This window comes from Dioscorea cayenensis, chromosome 4 (genome assembly GCF_009730915.1).
Source record: "Dioscorea cayenensis subsp. rotundata cultivar TDr96_F1 chromosome 4, TDr96_F1_v2_PseudoChromosome.rev07_lg8_w22 25.fasta, whole genome shotgun sequence".
Lineage (NCBI taxonomy): Eukaryota > Viridiplantae > Streptophyta > Magnoliopsida > Dioscoreales > Dioscoreaceae > Dioscorea > Dioscorea cayenensis.
Window position 1 is genome coordinate 7,352,574 of NC_052474.1, and position 10,810 is coordinate 7,363,383.

The 10,810-nt window shown below is 37.7% G+C and overlaps 1 pseudogene; it reads right to left on the minus strand.

Moving 5' to 3' along the window:
- Positions 1-2,389: 2,389 nt before the first annotated feature.
- LOC120258638 lies at positions 2,390-9,326 on the minus strand (annotated as a pseudogene).
- Between the last annotated feature and the right edge of the window lie 1,484 nt (positions 9,327-10,810).

Genomic DNA, 10,810 nt, shown 5'->3' on the forward strand with positions numbered 1-10,810 from the left:
GCACATTTTTATTTTTCTTAGTGACTAGGTGGCTCATCTTAGAAGAAAAAAAAAAAACTGCAAAGACCCGAGACTCCCCGCTTGCATAATTAATGCATGTGGAAAAGTCATTAACATCTAGTGTGGAAAACTATTTTAAAAAGAAAGTGGAAATCTTATTCAAAACTGTTTCTTCTGTCCAATGTGGGAAGTATTGTGTTGTGTTTATAACATCTAGTGTTAGTGGAAGACAAATTCAAAGGCAAGAGACAAAGACTTCCATGCCATGATGCATCTTTTCTTTCTTCAAATTCCGTGTTCACATATTATCCCGGACAATGTCTGGAGTTTTTTGTTAATTGGTCATTCGTTTCCATGTTAGAAGCCTGACTTGACTTGGGTCAAGTGTCCACCGTGGTTTAGTTGGAACTTTCTTTGTGGTGCTTTTCCTAACCAACAAGGTTTATCTTTTTTCCAAAAAACAATAAATAAATAATATGAGAGATATTTTGAGTAGGAAAGACTGGAAAGTGAATTAGAGCTTGTCTTCTTTTTTTTTTAAAAAAATACACAAGAAGGAGAATAATTTGGCTGATTATTATTATTTTTTATATTAATTTAAATATTAGGTTAATATTTTGTTATTTATGTAATTATATAGTTAATCATTAGATAGCTCAATGATATAACACAAAAATACAATAAGAAAAAAAAGATTTTTTTTATATTGTTCATTAGTACTGTTTTTTAAGCCATGGTGTGGATCCTCTTTCATCAATATTATTATTAGGCCATAATATTGGTCTCCTCTTCATCAGTATTATTATTAGGTTATGGTGTGGGTCTCCTATGAAAAGAACAATAATTTTACTCTTTCAGATTATATGACAAGGAGATTTTCCTATAAAATTCATAAACTATTGTAACTAATGCACCTCTATATTTATTTGTTCTTTTGATAATCCCTTTAAATGAGAGGTGTTTATCATCTATTCATAAAAAAAAATTATATATATATATATATGAAATATTTATGAGTCCCTGAAATAATGGAATAATATTAATTTTTTATAAAACTGATCAACTATATATATTAAAAGACAAAGCAAGAGTCACATAGCTTACGTAAGGAAGAGTAGTACATATTACACATTAGATAGGAAAAAGCTTGTGAGAAGCCAAAGTACATGTAATACAAAAAAAAGAAGAAGAAGTAAGAAACAAAGAAATTGTGGTTCGGCATGAGAAAATGAAGCCTTTTCTACTATTGAGCAAATACATACCATATTATCTATTAATTATACTTTTAAAAAATACAAATAATAACATGAGTTGCATTAAATTTGTTATATATATATAAATAGATATATGGATAAACCACAAATAAAATTTAAACTTTTTTTACTTTTGAGTTGAAAGAAAAATAGGTAACCAACTACTATATGAAAAACTTGTTATGTTCACAATGTTTTAATTAATCAAATAAAATAGGGCCACAAAATTATACATAACAATTTGAAAGTTTTAAAATTTACAAATATCATATGCAAATTTAAAAATATCACAAATCTCAATAAATGCACTTTTTACATTATAAATAATTTCTAAAGAACACTTGAAATATATTAACATTTATTAAATCAAGCACAGTACTATTTTTTTTAATACTAAAAACATAAAAACAATTATTAAAACAAAAAAACAATATCGACATAAAAAGTTTCATGTCTTGTAAAATACAGCATAACTAGGGTTGCCACCTAAGGTTGAAAGGCACAACATATAATCATAAATCATATTTTACCATATTTTAACCTAAGTGGTATAGGGTCATATAACACATAAATAATTATTAAAACTAATTTCTCACACACAAAGATATCAATGTAGCCAATATTTACCTACTTTGATGAGGTTCATAATATAGACATATGGCAGACATAATAACTCAAATACAAACACATTTTTAGATTTCATTCACAACTTATAATAACTTCAATTAATCAGGAAGCTACACTTTGAAACCCATCTCAAAAATCCAAGAGAAACCATGAGCTTTGTTCCATTTATTAGGGTAAATATACCAAATTAGGGTTGAGACCTCACAGAAACTTATTGAATATTAGATATTTGCAAATAGATCCCTAATTTATCTTAAATTTTTAGACCGAGTATCATCTCATGAATGAGGACAACGTTTTGAGTCAAGTTGATGCAAACAAGACCCTTTTGTTCTAAATACAGCTGTGTTTAGAACTCCACTTCTTGATATGTTGTTCTACAAGGACAAAAATTGAAAAGCACTCCACTTCAAAAAGCAATGTGAAAATGAAAGTCAAAAGCAAGGCAACCATCTTCGCCGATCTACATATAACTCATGGTTCTTGATATGTTGCTCCAGTCAACCATCTGATCAAGGATCTAATTGCTTGCATGATTAAATAATCAAGTACATTATTACACTATCAAACTATCTAGCCTGGACATCAGAATTGGTAACATCATTGATAGAATGAACGAGGGTTGCATGAGACCCAATGCTTGAGGATGATCCATTTGACACAGAACTTCTCTGTCTCATAAAAGTTGGAGGCTGGCTGGGCTCTGGAAACACTGTTTCATCAACACTCCTCAGCATATGAACAACAAGAGACATTGTAGGTCTCACTTCTGTATTTTCCTGCACACACAACAAACCTATTTTGATGCACTTCATTGCTTCATTAATTGGATATGAACCTTCAAGCGAAGGATCCATCAACTCCACTGCTCTTCCTTCAACCCACAAATGCCATATCTGTTGTATTTAAATATAATTTACAGTTATTATCTCATTAATCACATATTGTTTTGAATTATAATAACTCACATTTCTGATAAGAGTCTGGTCATGTTCTTCAAAGTGTTCTCTTCCATTCCTTTGTCCAGTTACTATTTCAAGTACGAGAACCCCAAAACTATAAACATCAGACTTCGCAGAGAATAAGCCTCCCATTGCAAACTCTGGAGCCATGTATCCACTGTTTCAAGTGTCATCTTAATATGGGATTGTATATGCATAAAGTGTAACAAAAGCAAACATCTAAAAATGAGCTTAGCGTACTAAGTTCCAACGACTCTGTTTGTATTAGCTTCACTTTCATCTCCTCCGAAAATCCTAGCCATGCCAAAGTCTGATATCTTGGGGTCATTTTGTTGTCTAGTAAAACATTACTGGCTTTGAGGTCCCTGTGGATGACTTTGAGCAGTGAGTCTTCATGAAGATAGAGAAGGCCTCTCGCAATTCCTCTGATGATTTGAAGCCGTCTATTCCAATCTAGTTGTACTCGCTTTTTTGAATCTGTTAATCAAAATTGAGGGGGGAAACTGTTGAGGATGTTTGATCAGACACTTCATTGAAGCCACTAAGACTTGCTCCCCAGGTTTCCTGCACTCACTCTCAGTCTCCAGCTCACTCTCCACCACAGCCGAAGAGATTTCAATTCAGCACTGAATTGGGAATCACATCAAGCTAAATTTATCTTATTGTTGTATTTACTTTCACTGTATGTTTGTATTCTTATGTTTCAATTGTTCTGGTTGTATGAACTATGATGCTTCACTGGCATGCATATCAGTTGTTTGTTTAAATGCTTGAATGAATTAATGAAACGGTAGTAAGGAATTTCAGAGCATCTGATTTATCTCCTTCCTCTTTACATTTCTTCCTTCATTCCATTGTTATATTAAGAACTCATTTCGAGTGTGAAATCTGAGTGTTTTGTGAGAGTTCATTCACATTCTTTTTCACCCCATCCCAACAGTGGTATCAGAGAACTGTTAGAATGTCTGGCTCTTCATCTGCACGGGATGCCAATGTCCCTATTCTTCAAAGGAGAAAACTATAATCTCGGAGCTTGATGATGAAGGCGATGTTCGAGTCCAAGGATGCGTGGACACTAGTGGAGAAAAGGATTCGGTGAAGAAGGTGGCCGGAGCTCGTTTGAATGAATGTATTAAAAAGGATGCAAAGGCCTTGTATCTCATTCAACGGGCTCTGAGACACCAAAATCCTTGTGAGAATCTCGGAAGCTAAAGCGAAAGAAAGCAAGCTTGGGAAACCATCAAAGCAGAATTCCAAGGAAATACAACTAATCAAAGCGTCGATTCATTCTCTTCAACGGGAATTTGATCTTTGTCAAGATGAAGCATGGAGAAAGCAGGTCAAGATTATGTTAGCAAGGTCACGGACATTGTATACCGATTAGAGCTATGAAAGAAGAACTCCCTGAGAAGGCCCATTTGTGTCCAAACTCTTGAGAGGTCTCACATCAAGGTTCTCTCAGGTGGTTCACTCCATCATATCCGCAAAAGACCTCAGCACTCTCACGGTAGAAGAACTCAGTGGCTTGTTGAAGAACCATGAGTCCATAGTAAATATCGAAGGAGAACAACATCAGGAAGGAGAAAAAGCTCTTCACATTGGAAGAGGATATGCTCAAGCCGGGAGGAAGAGGGGACGTGGTCGTCGATGACAATGTGAGGAAGAGGAAGAGGCGCGCGGAAGCCTCGATCTTTGAGTCGCCATCGAGAGGATAGTCGCCCAGGAGAAGGTAGCAAGACACACAAAGGTGTTCAATGCTTTGTGTGCAAGAAATTTGGGCATGTGAAAGCCCAGTGTTGGTATAGAAAGCAGGAGGCAATATTGTAAAAGAAGAAAAGGAAAAGGAAAAGAAAAAGAGGAGCAGTTGCATTTATGGCCATTAGTGAAGAAACCGAGAAAGCAGGAGGAGTTTGGCTCATTGATAGCAGTTGCTCCACCATATGACCGAGAGATGTGAATCGTTTCAAAGTCTTGAAAGCGCTCCATGTCGATCAATCACAGTGGGGAGATGGGAATGCTCTCAAAGTCGAGGGAATTGGAAGTGTGGTTCTCTGCTCAAGCGGGAGGAAGACTAACTACCTTGAATAATGTGCAATTCGTCCCCAACCTTGCTCATAACCTATTAAGCGTTGGACAATTAATGGATTCTGGGTATGATGTTGAGTTCACCGGAGGAGTGTGCAACATCAAGAATGCCGAATCCAAAGCTCGAATAGCACAGGTATGCATGACCACCCACAACCTTTTCCCTTTGGAAGCAGATGATGTCGGATTTGCCTATTCGGCACAAATTGGAGAGGTCTCTGACCTCTGGCATAGAAAGGTATGGTCATATAAATGTGAAGAAGCTGAAGCAACTGACAGAGCAACAGTTGGTGTCGGGGATACCAAACATCAGCAATGTACAACCCTGCGAAGCTTGCTCTCAAGGAAAGCAAACACAGACGAAGTTTCCCAAAGGAATGGCAAAGCGAGTAGCAGCTCCATTGGAGTTAATTCATGCAGATCTCGTCGGACCAATCAATACTCCATCCATAGGAGGTAATATCTATTTCCTTTTGTTAACTGATGATTACTCAAGACACAGTTGGGTGTTCTTTATACAAAGAAAGCTAGAAGCTTTTGAAAAATTCAGAGAGTTCAAAGTGTTGGTGGAGAAGCAATTGTTTCTCCCAGTGAAGATACTACGCACTGACCGTGGGGGAGAGTTCACCTCCACCGAATTCAATACCTTTTGCAGAGATGCAGGTATTCGGCATCAACTATCTGTTCCTCGAACACCTCGTGAGACGGAGTGGCGAGGCGGAAGAACCGGACCGTAATGTAGATGGCGCTGCACTTCACAGTGCAAATGTCACGCCGCGAATATCGGGCAGAGCGATCGCCACCGCCGTCTATATTCTCAACCGGTCTCCCACCTCTGCTGTGAAGCTCCAAACACCTTTGGAAGCCTTGACCGAGAGAAACCGAGTGTGGATCACTCGAGTCTTGAGTGCTGGCGTATGCTCGATTGACCAAGCTCGGTCAGTTTGACTCGGGTCACTTGCGGTGTTTTCATTGGCTGCGAATCTCAAGAGCCTATAAGATCATCGTTCCGGATTCTAAACATGTACACGTCAGCAGAAGCGTTTGCTTTTTCAAAGAAAAAGACGGGGATTGGGCTGAGCGTCTTTCGAGTCGACCCATCAAGCGTGAGCCCGCACGTGAGGAAAACGTGACTTCAAAGACCAAAACTCGTGCACAATCCACACCGTTCGATCAGTTCTCTGAACGACTGGATTGTCATCTTCCAAATTGCTCTTCTTCTCCAGATATTGAAGAACCTGCGTCGGAGAAGGCGGTGGCGCTCGATGAGGTACGAAATCTCTCCGAAATCTATCACTCTTGCTCTTTTGCTCTCACTGTTGGAGATCCCATCACTTACGAAGATGCTGCGATGCATAAAGATTGGATTGCAGCCATGAAGGAAGAAGTTACTGCAATTACTAAAAACAAAACATGGAGTTTAACCTCTCTACCAGAAGGGAAGAAAACAATCGGCTTGAAATGGGTCTTCAAATCAAAGTTTAATCCAGATGGAACACTGTTAAGGAAGAAAGCTCGTATTGTGGCAAAAGGGTATTCTCAGCAAGAGGGAGTTGATTTCGAAGAAATCTTCTCTCCAGTTGCTCGCATGGAGACAGTGAGGATTTTTCTGTCCATTGGTGCTCAACGAGAATGGACTGTTTATCAACTTGACGTTAAATCGGCTTTTCTTAATGGAGAGCTCAAGGAAGAGGTCTTTGTCACACAGCCGGAAGGGTTTATAGTGAAAGGAAAAGAAGCTTGTGTGTATCGACTTCACAAAGCCTTGTATGGCCTCCGTCAAGCTCCTCGAGCTTGGTACAGTCACATCGATGCATATTTCACTTGGCTGGGACTTCGTTTTGCAGTCAAAATGAACCAACCGTGTATTGTAAGAAGGAGAAGATCACTGATTATTCGCTACTCACTTTATATGTCGATGACATCCTTTATATGGGTTCTTCCGAGATGCAAACTAAGGGAATTCAAAGAACTCCATGATGAATACCTTCGAGATGTCTGATCTCGGACTAATGAGGTACTTTCTTGGTCTTGAAATTACTCAGAAGAAAGGATCAATCTTTGTATCTCAACACAGATTCGCTGTTGATTTACTTCGCAAAGCTGGGATGGAGAATTGCAAATCAATTGATACTCCTATAAATGCAAATGAAAAACTCTCTCTGCTTGATGCTTCGTGAGAAACTCGATCCAGTGAGATACCAAGGTTAATTGGGGGAGCTATTATATTTATCTCATACTCCCGACCGTACATAGCTCAAGCTGTTTCCTTGTCATCTCGGTTCATGCAAAAACCAAGTTTGCATCACTTGGGAGCCTTGAAGAGAATCCTACACTATATCAGTGGAACAGTTAATTATGGGATTCATTATAACAGAGGTGAGAATTTTTAAATTATTTGGTTATTCGACAGGATTGGAGCAGCTCTCGGGATGACCGGAAAGAGTACCACGAGATGGATTTTTCTCACTTGGTTCGGGAGCTATAGCTCGGTGCTCCAAGAAACAGTGCCATCATCGCCTGCTCAGCACGCAGGGCAGTATATTTCTCCATCGCCGCCGCTGTGAAGCTGTTTGGTTGAGGCCTTTGTTGGGAGATTTGAATGAAGCACAACTCGCTCCACTTTCATCTCGGTGTGATAATCGGTCGCGCACTTTGTATCGCTAAAAACCACAGTCCACCATGGGCGCACAAAGCACATTGACACCCACTTTCACTTCATCCCGGATCTTATAAGAGATGAAGCAATTGATGTTAAACATCTGCAGGGATCGAAAAGCAACTTGCCGATTCGCTTACCAAACCATTGCCAAGATGCAAGTTTGAAGCCACGGAGACTTGAGTCGGGAATTAGAGACTTCTCTGATCAATGGGAGGATGTTGAGGATGTTTGATCAGACACTTCACTGAAGCCACTAAGACTTGCTCCCCGTGTTTCCCTGCACTCACTCGCTCTCCCATCTCACTCTCCACCACACAGTAAGAGATTTCAATTCAACACCTGAATTGGGAATCACATCAAGCTAAATTTATCTTATTGTTGTATTTACTTTTCACCTGTATGTTTGTATTCTTATGTTTCAATTGTTACGGTTGTATGAACTATGATGCTTCAATCGGCATGCATATCAGCTTTGTTTGTTTAAATGCTTGAATGAATTAATGAAACGGTAGTAAGGAATTTCGTAGCATCCGATTTATCTCCTTCCTCTTTACATTTTCTTCCTTCATTCCATTGTTATATTAAGAACTCATTTCGAGTGTGAAATCTGAGTGTTTTGTGAGAGTTCATTCACATTCTTTTTCACTCGATCCCAACAGAAACAATGTTAAGTGTTTGAATATATAAAGAAGGCAAAGCATGTTTGGTTTGGAACTGACCAAAAAGAAGAGCATCAAGGCTCTTGTTTGGCAGATATTCATAGATGAGAAGCTTCTCTCTCTCTCGAAAGACACCAACCAAGCATTTTTACAAGATTTCTATGCTGGAGTTTGGCAATCAACTTCACCTCATTTTTCAAATTCAATGGCACCTTGCTTAGATTTTCTTTCGAAAGCCTCTTAACTGCAATCTCGCTCCATTATTCGAACACCCTGAAAAACATGATAATCTCTTATCGAAACCGCATTATTTTTTAACTAGTGGTAAGAAAAAAACAATTGTTATAATTAATTACTTTATAAACGAACCGAATCCCCCTTCTCCAAGCTTATTTTTCAACAGACAAAGTTACCAGTTGTCGCTTGTATTGTAGCAAGATCCATGAATGGCAAATCATTACTAGTGACCTGGCTGTAATCTTCAAATTGCTTTCTTCTTCTTTTCCGAGAATAAGAAAAAAAGGTATATTACTAACCATATAAGCATCAAACAATAAAAAGGATAATTAAGTAGCATATGCATACCATTTCTCGCCTCAACCTCCACCATATATAGAGGATACAAGAACCCAAAAAGGATGAGTCCCAAACAGGGGCAACAATGGCGACAATATTAACAGCTTTTTGACTTCTTCTTTCCTTACGTTAAAAGCGTGAACTTATTACACTATATAACAAGCATAACATGCAAAATAAATCTTGAAGGTTAAAAAAAAGCAAAGATTACTCACCGCCACCATTGTTTGGTTTAGGAGACACTGGGGATAAAGTCGATATCAAGGCAAGTATCAAAGAAAGGATTGACCTCAAACCTCAAGGTACAACTACCGAGAGATAGCGCCACCCATTGGTTTTGTTGCATTCCCCTGGACACCGGCTCACCCCTCTCTGCAAGCATTGCGTGTATCCCTCCTTACTAAGATCTCTAGTGCACCGCAAGAGAACATAGCCTTTCAATGAGTTACCGATCTCCTCTTCTCCAAAGACCCACAAACATCTGATCATTGGATCGTGTCATCGATCAATCCCAATGCCGATTCACGAAAGAGTAATGCTCGCCTCAGGCGATAGTTGGTTCACGCCACATAGCCACCGAACACTATCGCTGTCCACCTTCCCAAAGAAGTTCTGTTCGAGTACCTAACAAAAGCATTTCTCATACCATTCAATGGCTTGTGTTTTTGTTTGGACGAGGCTTTCTACTATGCTTTTTACTTGCATCCTGCAGCACTCGGCAATCATCCGCTTTTGTTTTGTAGATCTCCTCCGCGAGTGCTAAGCCATAGATCTTGTTCCTGTCCTCTCCTTCACTTGTGTTGTAGAAGCCATTAAATCACTACACCAAAAAAGTGTTTTTGAGGCGGTTTAAAGTTCCCTATACAGTGCGTTTTTAACCGCCTCTATAGATATAGTGTTGGTTTTTTTACCCGCCTCTAAATCGCCTCGTATCAAGCCGGCTCTATACTTTAGAACTGATTTGTACTAACCGTTGGGGTAAGTTTTATTTGCGGAAGCGGTTTGTAATAACAAGAGTAGAGGCGGTTATAACCGCCTCTATAGCTACTAAGTTTTCATTACCTTTCAATAGTTTTAGAGGCGGTTATAACCGCCTCTATAACTACTAAGTTTTCATTACCTTCTTATAAATGGTAGAGACGGTTATAACCGCCTCTATAGCTAATAATTTTTCATTAATCCTCAATAATTTTAGAGGTGGTTATAACCACCTCTAAAAATTATAAGTGGTAGAGACGGTTATAACCGTCTCTATAGCTAATAATATCTTGCATGTTCATACTTTTAAAGGTGGTTATAATCACCTCTAAATTTGTTCATTGAATTGAATTAAATTTTAATTTTTTTCCCTATTAATAATAAATAAATTTGTTAACTTGTAAATTAAAAACATAAATTTTTCATTACATACAAAAATATACTAAATTCAAATTCCTTGACCTTTATTGACATGTTATGAGTTAAAGTGTAATGTATTTTGAGTAATAACAAAATATAAGTGTTTTACACTATTTGTGTACTTTCATTACAAAATATTTTTTGAGTTAATTACACAAAGTAAAAAAGCTTCATGTATCCTCATCTTCAACCCTCTTGATCTTTAACCATAAATTCTCCAAAATCTGCAAAAACATTAAACAAAATCCAATCTTATTCAATCAAAATCCAATCTTTTATTTAGAATAACCAAATAAAACTTGCACACAATACACTAATTTTAAAAAAAACTTAATTACAAATCTAATATTTTCAAATGGCAAAAAGGTAAAAACAGGCAAGCAAAGAAACAAACAATCTAATAATGTCAATCAATGCACTTATTGAACCCACAATACACTAACTAATTTTATATGGCATTTACATTCAAAAGATAGTATCCTCCATTGGTAGCTTCTGAAATGACAAGATAGTTTTATATTCCTTGAAAATATTATAAACAATTAAAAAAATAACTAATCTTATATTAGAACAACCTCAACCAGAGAA